This window comes from Lotus japonicus, chromosome 1, assembly GCF_012489685.1.
Source record: "Lotus japonicus ecotype B-129 chromosome 1, LjGifu_v1.2".
Classification (NCBI taxonomy): Eukaryota; Viridiplantae; Streptophyta; class Magnoliopsida; order Fabales; family Fabaceae; genus Lotus; species Lotus japonicus.
Window position 1 is genome coordinate 24332965 of NC_080041.1, and position 27437 is coordinate 24360401.

At 39.8% G+C, this 27437-nt stretch overlaps 1 long non-coding RNA gene and 1 other non-coding gene across 2 annotated transcripts; both read right to left on the minus strand.

Annotated features, from left to right (window-relative positions):
- Positions 1 to 483: 483 nt before the first annotated feature.
- Positions 484 to 3152, minus strand: LOC130734215 (uncharacterized). The gene is made up of 2 exons (XR_009017827.1): positions 2185 to 3152; positions 484 to 788 (listed from the first exon to the last, which is right to left on the minus strand). It is a non-coding gene; the product is annotated as an uncharacterized LOC130734215 (long non-coding RNA).
- A 300-nt stretch (positions 3153 to 3452) lies between these two features.
- On the minus strand, positions 3453 to 3559 carry LOC130734817 (small nucleolar RNA R71). Its single transcript, XR_009018158.1, has one exon. It is a non-coding gene; the product is annotated as a small nucleolar RNA R71 (small nucleolar RNA).
- Between the last annotated feature and the right edge of the window lie 23878 nt (positions 3560 to 27437).

Sequence of the window (27437 nt, forward strand, 5' to 3'; positions counted from 1 at the left end):
CCCAGTAAAAATAAAAAGGTTACAAGTTTGTAGTTTTTCATTGCATTGAACATGTATTACTAACCTTTCTTTGGTTGTGTATTTCAGTTTATGCAAGGTAGGCTTGGCACGGATCCATTGGAGTTTGATCCGGAGCCTGAACGTACCCTCCATCATCGTCGAGCTCAGCAAAGAGCTGCTGAGATAGCCGCCATGGCTGCCCATATGACGGAGGAGGAATTGCAAGCCCACATTGAAGAAAGAGTGAATGAGCCTATTGCTCAAAGACTTCAAGAGCAAGAAGCAGAGAATGCCAATCGTTCTCTTAGAGACCTCACCTCGGCTGCTGTAACGCCCCGATTTCTCGAGTGTTACACAGTAACTAATTAACCAATTTTCATAAAGAGTTTTCGTCGATTCACTTATTAATCTTGAATTAATGATAAAAGTTCAATTTTACAAAATTCTCGAAACTTAACCATTTCAAACTTGCGGAAATAAACATCAACCTAAACCTCAAACTTTATTAATCATTGAAAAGAGTATGAAATAAATATCCGGAAGAAAACTTCAAAGTAAATTACATCAAGTTAAACTATCTCAACTAAAATAAAGTAATGGTTCAATACTTCCAAAACTCGGTACTCTCAACCCAAAAGAAAAATGGATGTCTCACAACCCAACCATATCCTTGGCCCCTTCCTCTTTATCTTCTTCCTCTTCATCAGAAGTGTAGTCGTCATCTGTAGTGGCTCGTCACGTAGCATCAACTCCCAAGAATGAGTCGTCGCCATTATCTTCACGACCATCTACCCCCCCAAATAAACACATAGCAAACAAGCAGGGTCAGGTCCAACAAAAAGAATGATAATGACAAAATCAACAACAACATATATAATATAAGTACATTATATGTCTTTTATGGGAAAGAGTCAGTTACTAACGGAATCTCACTTCACACAACCCACCAAAACTTCCATGGCCATCTTCGTGCTTCCGCAGAGGCACGGTTATCACGGTGACCGCAGTCAACCAAATCACGTGGAGCCGCAATGATCCACAAAGTTCACGGTGACCGCAGTCAACCAAATCACGTGAAGCCACACCGGACCACCAGGTTCACGGGAGACCGCAGTCAACCCAAATAACTCCCTCGCGTGCAAGGTACCATCGTTCTCATGGACCATAGTCTACCTGACCTATGTCCAAATTATTCACATTTACTTGCAAGCGAGTTTATTACACTTTTCTCTTTGTTAAGTCTCTAAAGTCAATCCTAGAGTCTTATCATACTCTTTATACAACAACCTTCACAACACAACATTCACAGGTTACAAGGGAATTACGGCTAGGTGAGCGACCCTTGAACCATTAACTGAGAAAATAAATATAATCCACGTAAAGGAACGCAAGAACATTCACTCATGCATAATATATCATCGCAACTTCAACATATTGACAGCAGAAGCAACTTTCACAAAAATAGAGCCACAGAATGCATCTTTCAACCAAAAATCACGTATGATACCTTTCTAGAAAGCTATTTTAAATATCTACAACTCTCTAGTTACACACTTGTTCATTTGACTCCCAGAATTAGGTGATATTAGGCCTTAAAGCTAACTGTCCGGAACAGGAAAGACAGCAGGTGTGACAGTTACTAAACACGACCCCCAGATCACATTACTAAACCAAAAATTATGAATTTTATATGTCTGGAAAGATATTTTGAAAATCTACAACTTTCATTTTAATCACTTTTTCATTTGATGACCATAAACAGGTAAAAAGGGGCTCTGAAGTCCGCTGTCCAGTACAGGAAACTGGCAGCGAAACTCCCATGGCTCTATGGTTTTCAAAAATAATTTTCCTTCCTTCCCCTTTGATCATGGCAATCTTGGTACAGCCCCAACAACCCAAATATCCACTCAAAATTTCAGAACCAAACATTTAGCAAGGATCATGTTATAACAAGTGCAAAATAGCACAAAACTTAACAAATACCATGGCAACTCGCATAAAATCATAGATTCAGATCATAAACAACGTTTGAGGATCATATTCATGACTTTTCAAGAGAAAAATCCCAGCAAGCAAGCATGTACAGGTAATCATGCAAAAACAGTCCAAAACTCAAGTTGTTTCTCATGGCAATTCATGACATATTCCCTAAAGAACCTACCCATTCCTAGAACCAGCCCTTACCTCGGGTTTTGAATGAATTTAGATGAAAAGAAGCAGGATTTTGATGGAGAGAAGTGAAGAATAGAAAGAGCTTCCTCTGCTGTCCAAAATTCTCCTTCCTCCACGTGCTTCCTCTCCTTCTCGCGTTTCCTCTCCTTCCTTGCGGTTTTTCTCTCTTTCTCGTGTCTCCTCCTCCTTGGTGGGCGGTGGCTGCTGGTGGTGCAAGGGTGACGAGTGGAGGCCTCTTAGGAGCAAGGGGAAGGGTGCTGGTTTGCTTGTTTGGTTGGTGTTTACGTGAAATATTTTCTGGTGCTGTTTTGCATGTAAGAAAATAAGGATTTCACTCTAATCCTTGCCTATAGGTGGCGGCCAGGGCTTGTGTGGGCTAGGGTTCTGGTTTCAGATCTGATACAGCCCAAGAAAAGAGTATTAATGACTCATTAAAGCTCATAATTCAGAGGAAAAACCAGCTGCAGCCCCCTTCCTTTTCCATGGGCAGCCGGCGGCTCACCAAGCCTCAGGGTTTTCAAAACCCTTGCTTCTTTCCTTGGATCAGCCTTCCTTGGCCCATAATGCTCCATTCAGCCTAAGAACCTTCTGATTATGAGTTTAATCCACCACTTAACCCAAATTAAAAAGGTTTAAGCCCAAAACACAAACCCAACTTTTAATAAAATTTCGTAGGTACTGTACAGCCCGACCTTTGCTCATTAAAACAGGGATATCTGGAGCTACAGATATCGGATTTACACGAAACCACATCGAGAATTTTCTTAACTTAAAGGGCTACAACTCTCATGAAGGAAGTTTTCCCAAATGAAGTCGTTAAGACCCTCTAAAAATTCGCACAAGTTGACAGTTCTAATCTGCCAGTTATCAAACATTAGCTAAAACTTCAATTTTATTCAAACTTCCATAAAATTGTTCCAAATTGAACTTAGGGCCTTACAGCTGCCATGAGCTACGATTATCCGGGCAGCATAGTTTCCCCCGATGGCACGGGAAATTTTGAGCTGAGGCCGGCATTCATCAATTTGGTGAGCCAAAATCAGTACGGTGGAGGTGCTCTTGAAGATCCTCTTGCACACATGGAGCGGTTCATCCGCAATTGCAACACCTACAGAGTTTAGAATGTTTCAGCGGACACCATCCGCTTGAGTTTGTTCCCTTTTTCATTGAGGGATACTGCTGAAGAGTGGTTGAATTCATAGCCCCAAGGTAGCATTACATCTTGGGAGGACTTGGCTGAGAAATTCACCACAAGGTTTGTTCCAAGAGCCCTCTTGAGAAAGCTCAAGAATGACATCATGACTTTTGCTCAATCCACCGATGAAAATCTCTTTGAAGCTTGGGAAAGGTTCAAAAATCTCTTGAGGAGGTGTCCTCAACATAACCTCACCCAAGCGGAACAAGTAGCAAAGTTCTATGATGGTCTTCAATATTCTTCGAGGTTTGGCTTGGATGTGGCTTCAAACGGTGAGTTCGATGCCTTACTTCCACAAGTGGGGTACGAGTTGATTGAAAAAATGGCTATAAGGGCCATGAACTCAAGTAATGAACGCCAAGCCCGAAGAGGGGTCCTAGAGGTTGAGGCTTATGATCAGCTCATGGCCTCCAACAAGCAACTCACAAGCAAATGAATGAGATTCAAAATCAAATGAAGACTACCAAGATTGGTGGTCGAGTTGCCAAATTGGAGTGTGTGACTTGTGGAGGGCCACATGACAGCGAAGAATGCCCAGAGACTAGACCGAAGGAGGAAGTGAAGGTCATGGGTCAAGCTCGGAATGACCCATTTTCAAATACTTACAATCCAGGATGGAGGAATCACCCTAATTTCTCTTGGAGGCAAGGTAACAATGGGCAAGGAAGTGGCTTTCAAAGGCAATTTCCTAGCCAAGGATTCCAAGGCCAAAGCTCAAGGCAGCCACAAGAGAGAGTAGAAGGTGAAAGTGGCGGTTCCAAGAAAAGCTTAGAGGAGTTGGTGCAGACTTTCATCAACCGAACGGAGAATAATTACAAAAATCAAGAAGCGGCTATTAAGAACTTAGAGAATCAATTTGGCCAGCTGGCCAAGCAAATAGCCGAAAGACCTCAAGGTAAGTTTCATTCCGATACTATCCCCAATCCCAAACAGGAGAATGCCTCTGTAGTGACTACTCGAAGTGGTAGGGTGATGAGTGAATTGAAGAAAAAAACAGAGGGTGAAAAAATTGAAAAGATAGTTGAGGGAGAAGTTGTGGTACCCATCAAGACTAAGGAAGTTCTAGACCCCACTCCTAAGGTTAGCAAGGTCCCTTTTCCTAAGGCCTTGACTAAGAAAAACATAGACAAGAAGTTCTCAAAGTTTGCGGAGGTTTTCAAGAAACTCCACATTAATATCCCTTTTTCCGATGCATTGGAGCAAGTGCCCATGTATGCTAGGTTCATGAGGGATATCTTGTCTAAGAGGAGGAGTTTAAAGATGGTTGATGAGACGGTAATGTTGACAGAAGAGTGTAGTGCTATCTTGCAGCGTAAGATGCCAATGAAAAGAAGAGACCCCGGAAGTTTCACTATTCCGGTGGAGGTTGAAGGGATGGCAGAAGTAGAAGCACTTTGTGATTTGGGGGCGAGCATCAACTTGATGCCGCTTAGCATGTTTGAGAGGTTGGATCTAGGAGAGGTGACACCAACAATGCTTTCTTTACAAATGGCGGATCGGTCCCTCAAGACACCATATGGGATTGTGGAGGATGTTATGGTGAGGGTGGACAAGTATGTGTTCCCCGTGGATTTCGTTGTGCTTGACATGGAAGAAGATGAGAAGATTCCGCTCATTCTTGGCCGACCTTTCTTAGCTACTGGTAGGGCTAAGATTGATGTCGACAAGGGTCATCTCATCCTTCGTGTTGGTAAGGAAAAAGTAAGATTCTCTGTTTTCAATCCCATGTTAGGGACTAACCATGTTGATGACTTTGTCTGTGATGTGATCAAAAGTGTTCCAAAGGTTCAAGAAGAGACCCCCAAGGTGGAAAAGAAAGATGACGAGCTCCCTTGGACTCTCATAAAGCTTGTGAGTGGTAACAAGTATGGGGGGTCAAAGTACGAGAATCTCCATGCACATATGGTGAAGTTTTCCCTAGCATGTTCTCTTGGCAAGAAGGAAGGAACGAGTGATGATGATTTGAAAATCAAACTTTTTCCCCACTCCTTGACCAAGGGAGCAAGAGTATGGTTTGATGAGCAACAAGACATAACCTCATGGGAGGATTTGTTTCGAAGGTTTTGTGCAAGGTTCTTGCCTTGCGATTGTGGTAAGTCATTTGGAAGTAAGGAATTTCCTTCCTAACATCAAAGGAAGGAGAGTCTACCTTGGACTATAACAAAGGGCTGGATGGGAGTCAACCCATTGTTTTATTATTGTTGAAAATGCTTTAGGATAGTTCTTTTATTTTAAAAGAAAGAAAAAAAGAAAAAAAACACACATTTTGCCCTGGGCTGGCGCTCAAGCGCCAGCCTGTCCATAGCTTCAAGCTAGCAGGGGGACCCAGGGCGCTCAAGCGCCCCATCCTAGCGCTTGAGCGCCCAAACACGCACACGCACAGGTTTTTCATTTTTAAACACTCCTAACTCTTCATTTTCCCACTTTCTAACTTCTCTTTCTCTCTAAAACCGCCCCACTCTATACATTTACCCATTTTCTACTCTCCCCATCTCACTTACACACACTTTTGCCCACTCTCCTCTTCCCAAGTTTGCACTGCATCAGGAGCATCTCACTTGCACCCACTCACTCCAAGTTCAAGGTAAGTTCCAATTTTCCACTTCCTTCCATCTAAGTTTCATGGGTTGGCAAGTTTATAACTCTTGGGGGTTATGGGTGAGTGATTTTGAGTTTGTGTAAGTTGGGTTTGGTTTTTTTTTTTTGCTTTTCATGGGCATTTTGTGCCAAATTTAGTATTGGGTATGAGATTGGTGAGAATTGGGTAGTTAGGTAGTATTAGTGTAGTTTTAGTTTTGTTTTGTGCCTTCTAAGTGTTTGTTAGAATGCTCCAATGAGTTTTTCTAGTCGATTTTGGGCAAGTGCTTTGTGGTTTATTTCTTCTCCTTGCCAACTTCACTAGAAAACTTGATTGGGTGCTCTTAGTGGTTCAAGTTTTAATTTGTGTACATACTTTTTATTTATTTTTTACTAACATGACTAATGGTTTTGTGCGGCTTGGGGTTGTGCTAACTTTTGTGCAGATGCCTACTAAGAGAGCAAGATATCCCACAAGGGCCGCGGGGTCCTCTTCCACTTCCCAGAACTTTGACCGCTCCCGCTTCCTTTCGGCAAAAAAGGAGGAATTCTATCAATCCGTCCTAGCACACAAGGGGTGTGTGAAGGAGCGAAGAGTATTTTATAGGGATGGAAGGAGAGACCCCCTCGGCATGCAAGAGGCCATCGAGACAAGGAGGTGGAAGAATTGGGTGTATCCAATTCCTATTGCTTGTGAAGTCTTGGTTTGGGAATTCTATGCGAATACCTACTGTGATGATCAAGACGAAAAACCGGATCCCCCCACCTTCTTGTCATGGTTTAGAGGTGATGTGGTTGACTTCGGAGCGGAGAAGATTCGGGGCTTCCTAGGCCTTTTTACTGAGCGTGAGGAGGAAGCCATTTTCCCATGGGGGAATTCCGCTTACCATGACTTGCTTTCAGATCGCTCTTCTGAGTTCTTGAGGGATTTGGAAGTAGTGGTGGTTAGGCCTGGACAACATTGGGAGAAGGATGATAGATCTTACCCCACCTACTTGCTGAGACAAAACATGACACCGCTGGCTCGTGTGTGGGCTGAGTTTTTGCAGGATTCCTTGTTCCCTAGCTCCCATAAATCTGAAGTGAGAGCGGTGGTCCTAATTGCAATTTATTGCATTATTAGGGGCCATCCCATGGATGTGGCAAGGATCATTATTGAGAAGATTTACTCACACTACAATGTGGGTAAGGAGAAGCCACGTCCTATCTTTCCTCACTTGATTACTGCTTTGATTCATGATGTTAGGGAGAAGGCTAGGAGACCCACATTTCCTGTGCAGCAGAGGTTGTTGGTTTCCCCCATTCTTACAAGGATCGGGTGCACCAACTTTTTCAAGATTGGATGTCTAGGATGCCTCAGGAGGATGAGGAAGAGGAGGATCCGACAGAGCCAGCGGAAGAGGAAGAAGAAGAAGAGGAGATTAATGAAGTGGTGAATGAGGTTCTTACTGTAACACCCCAATTTCTCGAGGGTCACTTTAGTAACATTTTTCCAAAAGCGGGTGTAAATTTTCGTTGAAATAAAACTTTTCAATAACATTGCTTACAAATAAAAAGTAGTAACATGAGAAATAGACTGAATAATTCATTTTATTAATAAAAGCTTTGGAAGTGTACAATGATTCTTTCAAATTACAACATAATGATTAAACTAGTGTTCGACCGCCCCCGAGCCAACACCGTAAGAAAGTCTCTAGGTTAGGTTCGAACTCTATAAACAAACTCAGCCCACCCCCAAATACAGACTCAATTATCACACTCAATACCCGACTCATAGGCCGCGTGCCTTCCAAGGCCTCCTCCAGCGCTCGCATCATATCGTCTCGCATCCTCTGCTCTCGCCAATCCCATAGCTGAACCATCAGTCGCGCAGTCGATGTCTCGAGCCTTGTCGTCGTCCACATCAAGCAGATATAGGGTCGCATCTCGACCGATCACACGCATGCTAGTTGTCTAGGCGTTAAGCGCCCCAAACAACAAACAACAAACAAGCAAACAAGCAAGGGTCAACTTCTAACTCACACACATCATAAGTAGGGTATACTACCCTATCAATCACAAGTTCTTCACTAAGCTAACATTCACAAATATGGGAACTATATTAAGTTCTAAGGTTCACAAGTATAGGGAACTATCTCATAATTCTAAGTTTCACAAGTATAGGGAACTATCTCATAGTTTATTGTTAGTCAATGCTCGTGCACATGCATGCAGACGCTTTGGATATCCATAAGCCAATCCCTCATGGAAAGGCAGGACAAACACGACTCCACGATCGGGGTTGGACACCTCCAACACACCGCTGCCCAACAGCTTGATGATCGGGGTTGGACCTCTCCAACACACTGCCGTTTCACGTTCGTCCTTTGTTCAGGTCCATCCCCTGAACGTCACCACTAACTAGCCCAGTCCAGGTCACCAGCCGTGGCCAACCAAGCCCAGTCCAGGTCACTTGGCCCACAAATGCATGTCATGCAAGTCAGTCATCATCACTAGGCCCTAGGCCCATCACGTTCATCTCATATGAACAAATTATCATAACATAGTAACTTGCATGCATATCGATAAATGTAGCTAACACCCTAGGCACATAGGCATGTTCATAATAATACTAGCTAACATTTATTGCATCACCATCATATAGCATATCTACTACATACATCATCAATAGTCCTAGCATCATGCTTGCTAACAATCACAATCACAAACAATTTATCTAGGCCGAGGCCGAAGTGCCTTTACCTCAAAGGTACGCTTTCCTAGAAGTCTGGGGTTGCTTCTTGAAGCTAGATCTACACTTGGAAATTTCCTACCAACGAACGGACAGAGTAACGTTACTAATCAGATAGTCGAATCGATCATAAGCATATCCCCTTGTTGATCATGAAATTCCCCCCAAAAACCTTGAAAATCCAAAATCATTTCTTTCATAAGATCAAACATTCTTTTCTAAAACATTTTGCTTGAAGATCGTAAGAACACTTGAAGAACTTTCGAAGAAAAACATAAGTTTCGCATAGATTCAATCCTCCCAAGATCAAAACCTCCTTTATAAAATCCTTTGTTTGAAGGTCAAAGAACATCAAGAACTTCTTTAAGAAAACCCTCAAATTGATAAACATCTCTAAGCAACTTGATTAAAATCATTCTCTTCTGGATTTGGCAGATCAGCTTAAGCTGCAACCACAGAGCATATTGAGAATGACCTTGCTCAAGGCTTAGAAGCTAAACTAACCTAAGAAAAAGAAAAAGAAAATAATGACAAGAGAGGGAGAGAGAGCTCACACAAATGCAGAGGAGAGGAGAGCTCTTGGTGTGAAGAAATGAGAGGGGGAAAGACTTTATTTATAGTGAGGGGTGAGAGGCAAGCATTAAATGCTTTTCTTTCTCCCCAAGAAGAAGCCCAAACCCACGAAATTTCCAGCCCATTTTAGTGTTTCTAGACTCTTCCAACCTTCCTTGATTCGGTCCTCAAAATTTGGCTTATTTCCTAATTAAATCCCTTTTAAAACTATCATTTAAATCCTTAATCTTTTAGAATATATAAATCTGAATCCAAAGGGTTTTAAATCAGATGTGAAAAGATCCTTGGAGGTTTTAAAAGTTCAGAAATCAATCCCCCATTAATTGAAAGTCAAAGAATCAAAATCCCTAATATCTCTCCTTTGAAAAACCTAGTTAGAAAAGGAAATTACTTGCAAAAGTCTCATTTTCCTTCCTCCACAAGCCTTGGCCGCCCAACACACTCTACATGCTCAGATTTTCTCCAAAAAATATTTAAAATAATAATTTAAATAAAAACCCCAAAATAATTAATGCATTAAATGCACGATTTCCCTCCTAAATGCATCAAAACTTCAAATTTAAAATCAAAAATCCTTATCAATAATTTTGGCTCCAAAAATTCGAGCATCAGCTCCATAATACCTCAAAAATATTTTTAGAATTAATTTTGATATTAAACCATAGGTTAAAATTACTTAAATGCATTTTATTTAAATAAAAACTCATTTTATTTAAATAAAACCTTCAAAAACCAAAGTAAGGAATATTCCCTCATAGAATATTCTTAAAATCATGCCCAGCACCTCCCCATAAGGTGTGGCCCACGAAATCGTCCTCGTCGACTCGATTCGCCAACTCATCGCTCCTGTCGGGCCGATTTTGACCTAAAAGTCGCCGTCGCAGAACCCTAGAAATATTACAGTCAAAATGCTCGTATCGTCGCGCACATCAACGTCTAGAGGTTTCTAAGACTTAGTATTGCTTCTAAAAATTAATCACCTTTTAAAAAGGCATAATATCACACATAGCACAAGTAATTCACAAAATATTATTTAATATTATTATTAAAATAATATGCCCTAAAACGGGGTCTTATAATACTGTGACACCCGGGGCTGACGAGGGCGGGGAGTGATCGCCGGTGCAGTGAGGCACGAACAAGGAGCGGCTCCTGGCAGGCTTCTAGGCGGAGGGTCACAGGAATGAGCCGATCTCACACCCGAACAAGAGGTATTCCGAGACTGTGTAGGGATGGACTATACAGTTGAGGAAGGCATATATGATTTGATTGTACTACTCATAACAACAAGTTGCAACTTCTTTTCGGGAGCCCAACTCATAAGAACTCCATGGTTAAGTGTGCTAGCCTTGGAGCAATATTATGATGAGTGACCTCCTGGGAAGTTTTCCCGGGAAGCGCGCGAGTGAGGATAAAGCGCGCTGAAAAGACTCGTGCTGTTACCGTGAGGCCAGTCGTCAAGTCAGGATGTTACAGTTACACCACCTCATGCTGATCCTTCACCGGCTTGGATGGAGGCCGCTTTCGGGCGGATGTTTTTGAGGCAAGATCGCCTTCACCGGAATCTTGATCTCCACTGGAGGGGAGGAAGCACCTCAGATCATGGATACCAAGGCCCAATGGATTTCAATACATTGGAGCAGGGGATGATCGACTTGAGCTTCATGCATGACGATGGCGTTCATCCGGATCATGGTGATGGAAGGGGCGATCATGGTCCCATGGAGTGATTTTAATGAGGTAATTCTATCCTTAGTTTAGGTTATGCATGTTTAACATATTTTTCATTTGTAGATTTTGTTTTCTTTTTATCATGCATTGTTTAGTAATTGTTTTTATTTTTGTTTTTGGGTCTTATACTTCCCTATACTGTTGGTAAATCTGCAAGTGTACGGAATCCACCCGATTTTAAATATCGAACCACAGGGATTGTGAGTGACTAAATTCAGCTTAAGCCTTGAGTATGAAGGTTTGTATTATTGAATAAGAGATATGTTGAAGTAGTAATAAGGAAAAGGAAAAATAAAAAGACAATTCAGAAAATAATAACATGCTTTGGGTTCTTGTTCAACTAGTCAATTTAAGCACATCATTCTATGCACATGTTCTCATGGATCTCTCCTTGATGATATAGCCTAGTTACTCACTTATTGATTCCTCACATAAGCAATTCTCTCATACTAAAAGCTAAGCCCAATTTCTTGTGTACTTAGTCATTTATATGAGGTTTTAGATCATGCAAATTCAGGCCATCAAACCCCAACCCTTCCTCTATTCCTAGTAGCAAGCATAGAAGGGGTAATCCCAAATCGGTTCCCTAATCTATAACAAACTTCCGTTCTGATTATAGAATAGTATAAAGCAAGCATGCATACAAGCCTAGATTGAAATTCAGAAAATGGGATTCAAGGAAAGAAGAAGAATATGTGGGAAAGAACTTAAGATTATAACTTAAAGATGAAAAGTCTTACATGAAAACCAAAGCATAAGAAGAGAGATTAGCCAAGCATGGCAAGAGCCATGCTTGGCTAAGAACCTGAATTACAAGCTTGGAAGCCTTCTCTCACTCTCCTAGATGATCCTCTACCTCTGAACTTTACAAAGTATGAAAAAATTGCCAAAGAAAATGACTAAAATCCTATTTATAGGCAAAATAAACGAGGCTGGGCTGTTCTGGGCGCTCAGGCGCCAATTCAGAGCGCCTGAGCGCCAATTGCATGTTGAAAAACATGCCTCTGGACCTAATTGGCACCTAGGCGCCCATTCCCAGCGCCTAGGCGCTTAAGCTCGCCTGAAAAGGACTTTTTGGCTTCTGAAACTCCTCTTTTCAATCCTCTTTAAGTTCTCCATCAATTCCATGCTTCTTGGCCTTCTTTCTCCTTCAGTTTCTGCTCTCCAAACCTAACCAACAAGTCAAGGAAGATTCTAGAAGCTCCAAGAGCTCATTAGCACAAGATGTCCTTCATAAAACAAAAGAAAATCATGCAAGTCCTAAACTTAACTTAAAATGCAAGAAAACTCCCTATAAAACTACAAAATTACCAAAACAAAACAAAGACTCAAGAAAAGATAAAAATGCATGAGAATGCATGAAACACTACATGAGACACAAGAAAAAGACTCAAAACCTACAAGGAAAAACCCTAAAAACATCATATAAACCCGGGTCATCACACCACTATACCCAACGACAGCTCGCCCTCGAGCGTCACTAAGATTAGCTTGCCCTCAAGCACAAAGAATTGCTCCCAACACACATGCCAAAAGAAGGATACATTTTTAGAAAACCGGGGGATCAAGTAAATGCAGTTAGTTCCAAGAGAAAGATTCAACAATCAACTTCATGCTACTCTTAGATAAAGAAGAATTATAGTCCACTATGAGAAGCATTTAGAACTAGCATCCTAGAATGAGACAATTGTTAAGTGCACTGAGCACACAAGCAAGTTCATAGGTTCTGAGAATCATTCACTCAAGAGCAACTAAAGTTGACAATGCATTATTCAATGAGACTTCAAAAGGGTTGTAATGTTGGCTAGGTAAAGCACAAGGTAGGTGGTCCCTAAGGAAGACTAAGGCTACACAAAATTTGAGTGTGGTCCAATTTGGAATTCCGGAGCTTTCAAGCTATTGATACTTAGCAAACAAGTCTCTTAACCCCCTTTTGTTTCAGAATTTTTTTTTTTTTTTTGGAACTCCACCCATTCCATGGAGCTCATTTTTTTTTCTTTTGACTTTTTTCAATTTTTTTCTTTGGGGCAAGAGACAATTGCATTTTTTATAAACTAGCTCCATTAAGAGTTAAGAACCACAACCACTACCAAAAATTCGGGTTTTAGCGGCGGTTTTTTAGCAGCGGCTGGTAGAACCGCCGCTAACGTTTCAAACTAGGATTAAGGATTTCAACTTAGCGGCGGTTACTTTATCGCTGGCGTCGTGTTTAACCGCCGCTAAGTGTTCAAAATACCAAAATATCTGTAATACAACACGGTTTTTCCCTCTCTTCCACTTTCCTATGTGAACACATTTCTAAAAAACCCCTAACCTCTTCCCCCTCAATCTTCACACCTCCGACCTCAATCTTCACCTCACTCTCTTCATCCATGGGTTTCCCTCTTCTGCCTCCAAACCCTCCAGTCGCTGACTGTGCGCAGCCACCACGCACCAGCCCTAGTGCTTCCCTTAGTCTAGTGACACTCGCCCTCTCCCTCTCCTTTTCCCAATCTTCCCTCTAACCGCTTCACCCACATCAAATTTCCCCTTTCATTGAAAACCCTCAGCACTGCTTCATCGATCTTCTCATCCGAGTGACTACGCTCCTTTGCTCCCCATTATCACCGTATATCCGTTCAAATTGGGGCTCCTCCGTCGTTTGCTGTCGTTGCAGTCCCGTCGTGAACTTCTCAAGTCGATACGGTCTGCGTTTCGTGGTTTATTCTTGCGGGGAGACAGAGTAAGTGAAACCCTAACAAGGGATTGCTCAGGTTGGTACGGTCTGGGTTTCGTGAGAATATTAGGTACTGCTATTGACTATTGAGCATTTCCTTGTTTATTTTTTCATTTCTTTGACACTCAGTGATTTGTTTCTGGTTTGGTGTTTGCTTCTTGTTATTTCATTTCCAGCCGAGTATTGTGTTCCATTTGTTCGAGTGGGTGGATTGTTTATTGCTGCCAAGGGTCATGATCCTGAGGTATGTAATTTCAAGTCTTTTATCTTCTGCCGTTTCATATATCATGTACTCAATGATGCTTTGCCTGTTGCTTTCCTGCAAGAAATGTCTGCAATGTTATTTTAAAACCACAAGAGATTTGGGTAATTCTTAACCGTATGGTATCTGTCATGGGTAATTCTTAACCGTATTGTATCTGTCGTACAAAGTCTTTTATCTGATTTGTATTTCATTGGTGTTGATCGTGTCCTTATAATGGGAAACCCACCAGCTTGGTCCTGTTCAGTAGATTGCAATTGAATTACATTGAAGGAGAACTTTCCGGCCTTCGTGCTGAACCGTTAGGAATAACCACGTTTCAAGCATGTATTCTGCCCGGGTATCCTCTAGTTTGAATTCACTTTCAGAGTATAGTTCTGATATGATAGTGCCCTGAGAGGGAACCAATGGGCTAGCAGCCTGGGAGTTTGCAAGTATTAAGATTTCGCAAATTGTTATTAAATTCTTGTAAATAGTTTGTCGTGAATATAATATTGAGAAAAGAGAAAAATTTAGAGGCTGATTTTTATCCCCCTGAATGAAAATTATAGTTAAGAAGCCGGACCACTGGTTACACCGTTAAGGCGTGAACCTGACCATTTTCTGGTTTGTCCAACCTCTCAAGCTGCTAGTTTGAAACTTAGTCTTTGAACCACTGAATTGGTTACATACTGTCCTGAACTGCATTAAGTTTAATTGATATCTGGCTCAGGTTGTACTGATGTAAACTACCATCTTGAGCTTTGGTTTTTGCGATTCAATGTGTAGCATGGAGCTCCAGAACGTTGGGTAGGAAGCTAAGTGCACTCTACCATCACCTTGATGATTCGATGCGCATGAAAGCTGATTGCTATCTGCAGAATTTCCAACGAACACTGGATGGGTGGTAGGTCCTTCGATCCAATCTCTGCTGTCACGAATAATTTACTTCGTCAAATCCTAATTTATCTCTTCATCATAATAACAAATAACCAGCTCTATTTTGAAATGAGAAACAAATTTGTGTCAGTTAAATGTCTTGTTTCCATTGGATAAAGCTTAATAAAATTTTAAACAACCTACCAACTATGTATTGTTAAAAATCACGGTTGTTGTTAAAACCGCTTCATGCAGTTCATGCCAGCTTTCTTTCGAGCCATATAGCATAACTGTGTTGAATTCAAATATGCATACTGAATTGACAAAACTTATGCGGTGTATTTTTCTTACCTGCATTTGCCATATTAGTCTCATCTCTGATTCAAAGTATGTATTTCATCCTCACATTCCACTTGAGTCTGTCTATGATATTATATATAGCTTTATGGTTTTGAGGATCTCCCCTGATGATAAATTATTACTTCACATTATACATGATAGGTTCTGTCGTACTGAATATACATGAGGAGAAATCAGAATTTCTTAATGTTCCTTTGATGTGTTGAGAAGGCCCCATTCTTTTATAAACTCTTGATGGGGTCACTTCCTTTCTGCTTTGAAGGGCCTAAAGTAGCTGCATATATAGTATTCAATTATAACTTCTTCATGTGGTTAATGTGTTATATTTTGGTATGTTATATACCACAAAGCTGAGCCTGTGTAGCTTTGTTCAAGTACCCCTATAAGAACATTAAATGGGTGTCTATCATGTAAAATTTTAATGATGTGTGATCTTGCTTGCATTGATAAGTTCTTGTTTTGTCTTCAAACTCCGAGGGGTATTTGGAAGTCATGTCTTTGTGAAATACTCATGTTGCTAAGACTATATTCCAGCAAATATTTACTTCTATGAGTGAATATTGAAAGTTCTAGGCAATAACTTTGTTGCTTTTATAAGGTAAACATATAGATAGTGAGATAAATTTGGAAAGGGATAATTTATATAGCCATGAACCATAAGCTAATTTTCTGTAATACATGAATCAAACATTTATTTGATGAATTTTGCTTCTAGATTTTTGCACTTATGGTGTGGCAACCTTGAATTCTTGATATGCATCCATTTTCTAGTTCTTTAAATATGCTTCTTAACCCGCTTTTCTTCATTTGCAGGAAGTAGACTTGGAACTTGGAGGAACCTTGAATTCTTAATATGCATCCATTTTCTAGTTCTTTAAATATGCTTCTTAACCTGCTTTTCATTATTTGCAGGAGGTAGACTTGGAACTTGGAGGAATGCCTGAGTTACTTGGATGAAACCTTTGCTTAAAAGCTGAGTCTCATTAGCTGCATGAGTAGAAGAGAAACAAAATCTGCTGAGGGAAAGCTAGAACATTTGTCAGGTTTGTTTTACAAATTTATCTTCCTTTATGGCAATCTTATCTTTTCTAGGTTGATTATTAAACTTAATATGCTCAGACCAACCAATGACTTATTATTATTCTTTTTATGCATTTCAAATGGATGAATTAATATACCATGGAGCTTAATTATTGTGTTTTTTATGTAGTTCAATCATGGTAGACTCTTAGCCAATATTGGTATGACCTTAGGGTTTTTTGTGGGAAGTTTTTATCTTTATATTGTTCATGATAATTTTAATTGTTGATTGATTTTAAATGATTCTTGTGTGACAAATAGATTGGAACTTGGTAGTCTTATACGTGGTTACTAATGATTGATTTTAAGGTATCATTTCTGAAAAATGCACTATTTGCAGTGGCTGAAACAACAACTGAGTTTTTAAAATTTTCCAATTTTCACATTAGCGGCGGTTGTAACCGCCGCAAAATGTAGAAAACAAAAGAAAAAGTAATTGCATTTGGGGCGGTTTTAACCGCTGCTAAATGGTTAGTCTAACCGCCGTTAAACTTAGCGGCGGCTTAAACCGCCGCTACATTTAGCCGCCGCTAAATTTTTTGCGTCGCCAAGTTTAACGTCGCTTTTCCAGCCGATGCTAAGTTTTTTAGGGTGTTTTTAGCGGCGGCTATAACCGCCGCTAAAAGCCTTTCTAACCGCCGCTAAATCCCGTGTTTTTTGTAGTGATAACTCCCCATTGAATCCAACCAATCATCCAGCCCAATAAACAAGGTAACAATAGAATCTCCATAAGGCTCAAAAGGGTCGACTAGGGAAAAATATATACAATACAAGCTCTGAAGTCCAAGAAAACCTACCAGTCTCAAAGATGCAAGTCTCCTAAAGCTACACTCAAGGAGGCATAAAATGAAACACAGAACCAAGAAGTGCAAGTGAGTCAGGATCCTCCAGGGAAATTATATAGTGAAGGGTCAAAGATGGACCCTTGTGGACTCACATCAACTATATCCTCAAGACAACACTTAGAAGACCGAAGTCTCGTCCTCTCTTTCCCAAACATACAATCACTCCCCAAAAGAAAGCACAAAGTATCCACTAAAAAAAAACATTTTCAAAACCAGCGTCATGTGAGTGAGCAAGACTTGGGAACATGTCATTTGAGTAAAGGGTAAAAAGACCAAGGTATGAAAGACTATAAAAACAAAATGCATGATAAAAAAGTTAAACAAAATCTATAAAAGAAAAATATGTTAAAAATGCATGGACTAAAATTCAGAGTAAGAAAAGAACCTCCTTCCAAGTGATTGAGTGCTTCCAAGTGTTCTCCTTTGGTCTTTCAAATGCTGGAAAACAAGGTGCTCAAGTGCTAATTGCCACCGCTCGAGCGCTATTGTATCCTTTTTATTCCCTGAAAAAAAAAACAGAAGAAACAAAACGTAAAACAGAAAAAAGAAACATGGGTTGTCTCCCATTCAGCCCTAAGTTTGAGTCTTAGGTAGACTTTACCTCAAACTCGTAACTCAAACAAAAAATCACAAACAATCCCCGGCAACGGCGCCAAAAACTTGTTGGTAAATCCGCAAGTGTACGGAATCCACCCGGTTTTAAATATCGAACCACAGGGATTGTGAGTGACTAAATTCAGCTTAAGCCTTGAGTATGAAGGTTTGTATTATTGAATAAGAGATATGTTGAAGTAGTAATAAGGAAAAGGAAAAATAAAAAGACAATTCAGAAAATAATAACATGCTTTGGGTTCTTGTTCAACTAGTCAATTTAAGCACATCATTCTATGCACATGTTCTCATGGATCTCTCCTTGATGATATAGCCTAGTTACTCACTTATTGATTCCTCACATAAGCAATTCTCTCATACTAAAAGCTAAGCCCAATTCCTTGTGTACTTAGTATTTTATATGAGGTTTTAGATCATGCAAATTCAGGCCATCAAACCCCAACCCTTCCTCTATTCCTAGTAGCAAGCATAGAAGGGGTAATCCCAAATCGGTTCCCTAATCTATAACAAACTTCCGTTCTGATTATAGAATAGTATAAAGCAAGCATGCATACAAGCCTAGATTGAAATTCAGAAAATGGGATTCAAGGAAAGAAGAAGAATATGTGGGAAAGAACTTAAGATTATAACTTAAAGATGAAAAGTCTTACATGAAAACCAAAGCATAAGAAGAGAGATTAGCCAAGCATGGCAAGAGCCATGCTTGGCTAAGAACCTGAATTACAAGCTTGGAAGCCTTCTCTCACTCTCCTAGATGATCCTCTACCTCTGAACTTTACAAAGTATGAAAAAATTGCCAAAGAAAATGACTAAAATCCTATTTATAGGCAAAATAAACGAGGCTGGGCTGTTCTGGGCGCTCAGGCACCAATTCAGAGCGCCTGAGCGCCAATTGCATGTTGAAAAACATGCCTCTGGACCTAATTGGCGCCTAGGCGCCCATTCCCAGCGCCTAGGCGCTTAAGCTCGCCTGAAAAGGACTTTTTGGCTTCTGAAACTCCTCTTTTCAATCCTCTTTAAGTTCTCCATCAATTCCATGCTTCTTGGCCTTCTTTCTCCTTCAGTTTCTGCTCTCCAAACCTAACCAACAAGTCAAGGAAGATTCTAGAAGCTCCAAGAGCTCATTAGCACAAGAGGTCCTTCATAAAACAAAAGAAAATCATGCAAGTCCTAAACTTAACTTAAAATGCAAGAAAACTCCCTATAAAACTACAAAATTACCAAAATAAAACAAAGACTCAAGAAAAGATAAAAATGCATGAGAATGCATGAAACAATACATGAGACACAAGAAAAAGACTCAAAACCTACAAGGAAAAACCCTAAAAACATCATATAAACCCGGGTCATCATATACTCGCATGTTTTTGCCCGCTAGTTGTGCTTCCCTACTTGTGTCGGTTTTGGAAAATTTGTTTCTTGTGGATACTCATGTTGTTTTGGGGATGAGTGATTGTATGTTGGGGAAGAGAGGAGAAGACTTCGGTCTTCCGAGTGTTTCTTTAGAAAGTAGTTGGTTTGAGTCCATAAGGGTCTACCTTTGACCCTTCACCTTAAAATTTTCCTGGAGGATCCTGACTCACTGGCAATTCTTGGTTCTGTATTGATTTCACACTTTGCATGCTTTGTGATACTTGCACTATTCATGAGACTAATAGGTTTTTGAACCTCAGAGTTTTTCTTGGCTTGAATATTTGTCCCTAGTTGTCCCTTTTGAGCCTATTGGAGATTTCTTTGTGAACTAAATGATTGGGACGGATGTTTGGTTGGAATATTGGGGAGTGATGGTCCTTGGTATGTTAGTGTGGAGCTGAAAAATTATGGAATAGTCTCTTGCCCCCAAAAAGAAAAAAGTTTGAAAAAGAAAAGAAAAGAAAAAGAACTCCTAAACAAATTGGAGTTGAAAAAAGATGAAAAATTGAAAGAGGGTGCAAGAGACTTGTGCTAAAAAATTTTGTTGTTAGAAGCTCCGGGGTTGTTAAAAGAGGACCATACTTAACGTGCTTTGAAGCCTAGATTTTACTTAGGGATCAACCACCATCATGTTTTACCAAGCCAATATTTCAGCCCTTTGAAAGTCTCTTTGAAATTCTGTATGTTTGATCTTTGTTGTTGTTGAGTGAATGACATTCAGGACCTATGAACTTGCTTGTGTGCTCAGTGCACTAAATTATATCTCATCCTAGGATTTCAGATCTATATGCTTCTCATGATGGACTCTATACTCTTCTCTTTTCAAAAAGTTGCATGAGGTGGGTTGTTGGATCTTTTCTTTTGGAACCCGCTGTAATTACTCTTTCCCTTAGTTTTGTGGTTAGTATCCTTTGCTTAGGCACTTGTTTGGGAGCATTTCTTGCGCTTGAGGGCAAGCGAGTGTTTTCTACGCTCGAGGGCGAGCTGTCGTTGAGTATAGTGGTGTGATGACCCTATGTTAGTAGTGGTTTTAGGGTCATTTCTTTGAGTGTTTTGAGTCTTTTTCTTTGTCTCATGTAGTGTTTCATGCATTCTCATGCATTTTTGTGTTTATTTGAGTTTGAGTCAAGTTTTAGTAATTTTATGGTTTTATGAGGGTTGTTTTTGCATTTTTATAGAATTTAGGACTTGCATGAGTTTTGCCATGATTTTGTGGGGACTAAGGTGGTTAAAAGCCCTTTGAATTTCTTGATTTTACTCCTTGTCTTGGTCCTTTAGTGCTGCAGCAGGTAACTTATGGAAATGGAAGGCCAAGATGCAAAGAAATTGAAGAAAGCATTCAAAGGGGGGTTACAAAAAGCTGAAAAGCCACCAAGAGCGTGCAGCTGGCGCTCAAGCGCCCTCACCTGGCGCTCAAGCGCCAGCACTCTAGAAGCTGGAGTTTTGTTTCAGCCTCATGGGCGCTCAAGCGCCCTAGGGCAGCGCTTGAGCGCCCCAGCTCGACCATTTTTGCCTATAAATAAGGCTTAGGCCATTTTGTCAAGAACTTCTGATTTTCTTTGAGATTTTTACCAAGTATTGAAGCTTAGGGATTGCTTTTGGGGCTTGTGAGAGGCTTCCACCTTGTAATTTTCAGGTTTCATTCACATTTCTTGTATGGATTCACTAGCCATGACTGGCTAGTTTTCATTTTCTTTACTATTGCTTATTTTGCAAACTCTTGTCACAAACAAACAAATCCAAGAACTGAATTTTATATGCTTTCAAACTCACAAGCTTTGAGCTTAAACCACAATTCTCACTCACGGTCCCTGTGGATTCGATATTAAAACCCGGAGATATCTGTGCACTTGCTGATTGACCCAACACAGGGATGTAAGTCGGATCGATGACTCTGTTCTGTTTTACAGCAAGAGGAGGAGCAACACGTATAAGATCAGACTATCTGAGTTGGAGACTCAGAAAGTAAAGTGCCTTATGTCAGTTAATGAAGAGCAATGGGTATGGCATAGACGGTTAGGGCATGCCAGTATGAGAAAGATTTCTCAGCTGAGTAAGCTTGACCTTTTCAGGGGCTTACCCACTCTGAAGTTCTCTTCAGATGCTCTTTGTGAAACATGTCAGAAAGGCAAATTTACAAAAGTCTCCTTCAAAGCAAAGAATGTTGTTTCCACCTCAAGGCCGTTGGAACTTCTGCATATCGACCTTTTTGGACCAGTGAAAACTGAGTCTATAGGTGGCAAAAGATATGGGATGGTCATTGTTGATGACTATAGCCGCTGGACATGGGTAAAATTTCTATCCCGCAAGGATGAGTCTCATTTTGGGTTCTCTACCTTTATTGCCCAAGTGCAAAACGAGAAGGCTTGCAGAATTATGCGTGTCAGAAGTGATCATGGTGGAGAGTTTGAGAATGACAAGTTTGAGAGTCTGTTTGATTCATATGGAATTGCACATGATTTCTCTTGTCCTAGAACTCCTCAACAGAATGGGGTTGTTGATAGGAAGAAACTGGCATGGCAAAGCACTTTTGGGCTGAGGCAGTAAACACAACATGTTACATTCAGAAATAGGATCTCTATCGGACCAATTCTGAATAAGACTCCTTATGAATTGTGGAAGAAAGTAAAACCCAACATTTCTTACTTTCATCCTTTTGGTTGTGTTTGCTATGCTCTGAATACTAAGGATAGATTACATAAGTTTGATTCTAAATCTTCTAAATGTCTATTACTTGGTTACTCTTAACGATCTAAAGGTTTTAGAATCTATAATACTAATGCTAAAACTATTGAAGAATCTATTCATGTTAGATTTGATGATAAGCTTGACTCTGATCAGTCAAAGCTAGTTGAAAAGTTTGCAGATATGAGTATTAATGTTTCTGACAAAGGCAAAGCTCCAAAAGAAGCTGAGCCAGAGGAAGACTCTCCAGAGGAAGTTGGTCCCTCTGATTCACAGCCTCAGAGAAAGAGCAGAATTGTTGCCTCTCACACTAAGGAGTTGATTCTGGGAAACAAAGATGAACCAGTCAGAACCAGATCAGCATTCAGACCCTCTGAAGAGACCCTACTTAGTCTGAAGGGATTGGTATCCTTAATTGAACCATAATCAATTGATGAAGCTCTTCAAGACAAAGACTGGATTCTGGCAATGGAAGAAGAATTGAATCAATTCTCCAAGAATGACGTTTGGAACCTTGTCAAGAAACCTCAAGGCGCTCACATCATTGGAACCAAATGGGTGTTCAGAAACAAGCTGAATGAAAAAGGAGATGTAGTCAGAAACAAAGCTAGGCTAGTTGCTCAAGGCTACAGTCAGCAAGAAGGAATAGATTATTCTGAAACATTTGCTCTAGTAGCAAGATTGGAAGCAATCAGACTGCTGATTTCATTCTTAGTGAATCACAACATAATTCTTCATCAGATGGATGTTAAGAGTGCCTTCCTGAATGGATACATCTCAGAGGAAGTGTATGTGCACCAACCTCCTGGTTTTGAAGATGAGAAGAACCCTGACCATGTTTTCAAATTGAAGAAATCTCTCTATGGTCTGAAGCAAGCTCCCAGAGCATGGTATGAGAGACTCAGCTCATTCTTTCTGGAAAATGAATTGTAAGGGGTAAAGTAGATACAACTCTCTTTTGCAAAACTTACAAAGATGATATCTTAATTGTGCAAATTTATGTTGATGATATTATATTTGGATCTGCTAATCCATCTCTTTGCAAAGAATTTTCTGAGATGATGCAGGCTGAATTTGAAATGAGTATGATGAGAGAACTCAAGTACTTTCTGGGAATACAAGTTGATCAAAAACCAGAAGCTACTTACATCCATCAGAGCAAGTACACAAAGGAACTTCTGAAGAAGTTCAATATGACAGAATCAATAATTGCTAAGACTCTTATGCATCCTACATGCATTCTGGAAAAAGAAGATGCCAGTGGGAAAGTATGTCAGAAGCTCTATCGTGGAATGATAAGTTCACTTCTATACTTAACTGCATCTAGGCCAGATATTCTGTTTAGTGTACACTTATGTGCTTGATTCCAATCAGATCCTAGAGAAACTCACTTAACTGCTGTTAAGAGAATTCTCAGATATCTGAAAGGTACCACTAACCTTGGCTTGATGTATAAGAAAACATCAGAGTATAAGCTTTCAGGTTACTGTGATGCTGATTATGCTGGAGATAGAACTGAAAGAAAGAGTACTTCTGGAAATTGTCAATTTCTGGGAAGTAACTTAGTCTCATGGGCAAGCAAGAGGCAGTCTACTATTGCACTATCCACTGCAGAGGCAGAATATATCTCAGCAGCTATTTGCAGCACTCAGATGCTCTGGATGAAACATCAGCTAGAGGATTATCAAATCCTTGAGAGTAACATTCCAATTTATTTTGATAACACTGCTGCAATCTCACTCAGTAAGAATCCAATCTTACACTCAAGGGCAAAACATATTGAGGTAAAGTATCACTTTATTAGAGATTATGTTCAGAAGGGCGTACTTCTTCTGAAGTTTATTGATACTGACCATCAATGGGCAGATATCTTTACAAAGCTCTTAGCAGAGGATAGATTTAAATTTATACTGAAAAATCTGAATATGGACTTTTGTCCAGTATGAAGATGGATCAGAACCTCTGACTTTGATGCTTCCTCATCAGAAGATGTCTAGTTCAGAAGGTAACTTAGTCAGAAGATAAGTACCCATTGGTGCTTACTCTGAGATGAGACAGTAAGCGTGTGTCAGTTTACTTTGATACATCGTTCCTTGTGCCCGTGCTGACAATCTGTTGTAACGAGTGTTGATGTGCTTTTTCTCCACCGTGTGATCTGTGTATTAACCATTCATAATGATGTTCTTAATTTTTAATCGTTGATTTTACTTTTGCTTTTACAATCAACAACGGTTACTTTCTAAAACCACTATGCACACACGTTTTCCATCATTCACGTCTTTTGCTTCTCTCTCCTGTTTGCAAAACCCTCATCCTCTTAAATTCTCTCCCGCTCTCACTCATCTCTCTTCTACCCAAACCTCCTACCTTCAACAATGACGAATTCTGAAAGAGCTGACTCCGGTGAAAGGTCTGATTCCGCCGATGGAAGAGTATTTCCTAGAATGGTTGTGGGTCTTCCAACAGGGCAAGTGGGTCCTGTTCTGCGTCCTAGATCGACAGAGGGTGCTCAAGCACAAGTCCAAGACGCTGAAGATGTTGTTCCCCTATCTCAGAGAATATGTGCAGTTACCTGCGTTTTCCCTCCAGAAGATCTCCAAGTTCTTGCTGAATGGAGATTTGACCTCGATAACATTGCTGATAATGGGGTCAATCTTCATTCTGAAGTTCAAGCTCAAGGCTGGGAAGGGTATTTCCAGAGACTCCATGGTCCAGTTTATGATAAACTCGTGAAGGAATTCTGGAAACACGCTAACTGCAATGAGTATCAAGTGGTGTCCTTTGTTATGGGAAAGAGGATCATCATTTATGAGAAGTCATTTGTAAGGCTTCTGGGTGTAGAGACGAGCAATGGCTACAGATTCCAGTTGCAGGAATCAAAAGTCAAACCAACCACCAAGGAGGAGGTCAACATGGCTCTTTACTCTACATGGAAGTCAGGGAAAAGTGACTGCAAGACCAAGGATCTTCATCCTGATCCGAGAATCTGGCACAAGATTCTGCTAAACTGCATAAATCAAAGGCCGAAGGGAAGCTCTCCAGATTACATCAACTTCACCCAAAAGGTGTTGCTTTTCTTCATCAAGGAGCACCGCAAAGTCTGCCTGCCTTACTTTCTCTTCTCCTATCTAAAGGAGTGCATCAAGAAGTCAAGAACTACTGCTTCACCCAAGTCTGCAATCAAATACATACCTTTTGGCAGACTGCTTTCTAACTTCTTCATAGAGATTAAACTGATAAAGGCTCTGCAAAAATTAGGATGCTCTGAAGACTTGACAACAATTGTTGGGGATGTCTTCACTCCTACATCCATGAAGATAATGGGCTTGATAGAAACAAAGGCTGAAGTTAAAACTGCTTATGAAAGACTAAGAAGAAGAACCCATCTGAAGGACTACCCTCTCTGGTCCAAGGCTGATGACCCAGAGGCAATCAGAATCTACCTTGATGATCTAAAGCAGCAAGGCTATGAGATTGATGTGGATGAATTCTTCAGAAATCTTCAAGATCCTCTAGATTTTGAGTCACACAGGAAGAGGAAGACTAAGAGAAGCAAGTTGAAGCATCTGAGGAGAAGGATCCGTCTGATGGTGATGATGATGATGATGATAATGAACCACCGCCTCAGAAGAAGGCCAAGAAGGTCAGGATTGCAACTCAAGTCACTCATCTGCAACTGATAAGTGCATAATTGATACACTTTACGCGTGTCTTTCTAAGCTTCATTATATACATTTTTTTGCTTAATTGTTATGACTTAGTCATGTTTTGACAATTAGTGCTTATTTGGATTATTCATGGAAAAGTGCTTAATTCTACACTTTTAGTTTCTGTGACTGTTTTGCTGGAACAGGTTGAATCTGGAGCTACAAATATCCAAATTGGGCGAATAATATGTCATTGGAAAGATAACTCGAAGCCCTACAACTTGCATGTTCAGCACAATTCCAGAATCAGCCTCTAACTTGGCCAGAATGTCCTTGAAAGTTGCTGTCGCTAATCCTGCGAGTCTGGAACAGTCTGCACTAAAATGATCATATCTTGGGCTACAGAACTCCGAATCAGGATCCGATTGAAGGCCCGCGAAGCTAACTTAAAGATCTACAACTCTCATGTTTACCTCAATTGAAGATTCAGACTTCTTGTGGGACCCGCGAATGTCTGATTGTTCAGCAGCTTACTCCTTTATGTGGGCCCGATTTTATGAAGATTTAGAAAAGATTTAGATAACAAAGATTGTTACTTGATGAACAAGTTTATTTATTAGTATAAATAAGTGAGTTTATGCTTTTGTTAGACCTCACCACCTCACCATTACACCACCTCACCTCCTCCCCTCTCATATCTTTCCCTCTTTTCTAATATGAGTTGCTAAACTCCCTAGTTAGTCTTAGGATTTTTAATATTCTCGTGTTTGCAAACTTGAGGTTCTGTTCTTAATGCAAATTCCTTCTTTATTAATTCTCTTCATCTCTATTTCTGATCTAGGGTTTGCTTAATTCCGTAGTTTTAGAAATAAGAGTTGATGCATGTTCGCTTAGTTCATGTTAGTTCGTAACTGTTTCTTAATCGCTTAGTTTAGGAAACTGAGAATTGATTTTCGCTTAGTTAATCAACTCTCACGAATTAGGGAAACAATGAGGAAGAATTAATCTTTTGTAACCGATGAAGGTTTGTTGCACTTGAATGTTATAATCCGAGGACTAACACTTTCTTTTATCTGAATTAAATCTCTTTTAATTTCTGTTTGTTACCTTCTATCGAATCAATCAGAAAATCCCCTTTTTAATTGTTTTATTTTACTTTAATATCAATTAATAATTTATCAAGTCCTTGTGAGATCGATCCTGGTGTTCATCACCTTGTACTGCATTCAAAGCAGAATACTTTGGCACGCACCCGCGACAGTGCGTTCGTCAAATTGGCGCCGTTGCCGGGGACTTCGGTGATTATTAATTGTTTTTAGAGTATTTTTATTTATTTTTTTTGTTTTATTTATTTTATTTTCGTTTTTATAAAAAAAAAAAAAAAAGGGCTAGCGGTTAGGATTAGATTTTTTTTATATATTAGATTTTTTTTTATTTAATAGATTGTTGGTTGTTTTTATTTTATATCTATATCTTATATATCTATCTCATATCTTTTATCTCTATCTCATATCTTCTAATTCTCTTTCCTATCTTTTATTTTTATATCACTATCTCTTTCTTATTTCTCTATCTTTTCTCTCTTTTATTTTATTTTGCTATCTTTTCTATCTTCTTTCCCTTCTTTTATTATTCTCATTATTATTAGTACTAGATTTTTTTTTTACTAACTTTTTTTCTTTGTTTTATTGTTGCAGGTCTCGTTCAATTTTTTGTTTCCTTTATTTCTTTTTTTTTTTTTTACTAAAGTTGAACTCGTTTTCTTTTTTTTACTAACTTGATTTTTTTTTTCTTTTCCACTAACGTTTGTGTTTTTGTTTTGTTTTATTATTTTTTTTTTGTTGTGGTGAAAAAAAAAAACCGAACACAAGTGTTAGTTTGTGGAGTTTTTGCAGTGATGGAAGCTAAACTTGATAAGCTAGAAGCAAGACTCGACGAACTACAATTTTCTGTTATACAAATGTTGCTCAAGAGCAATCA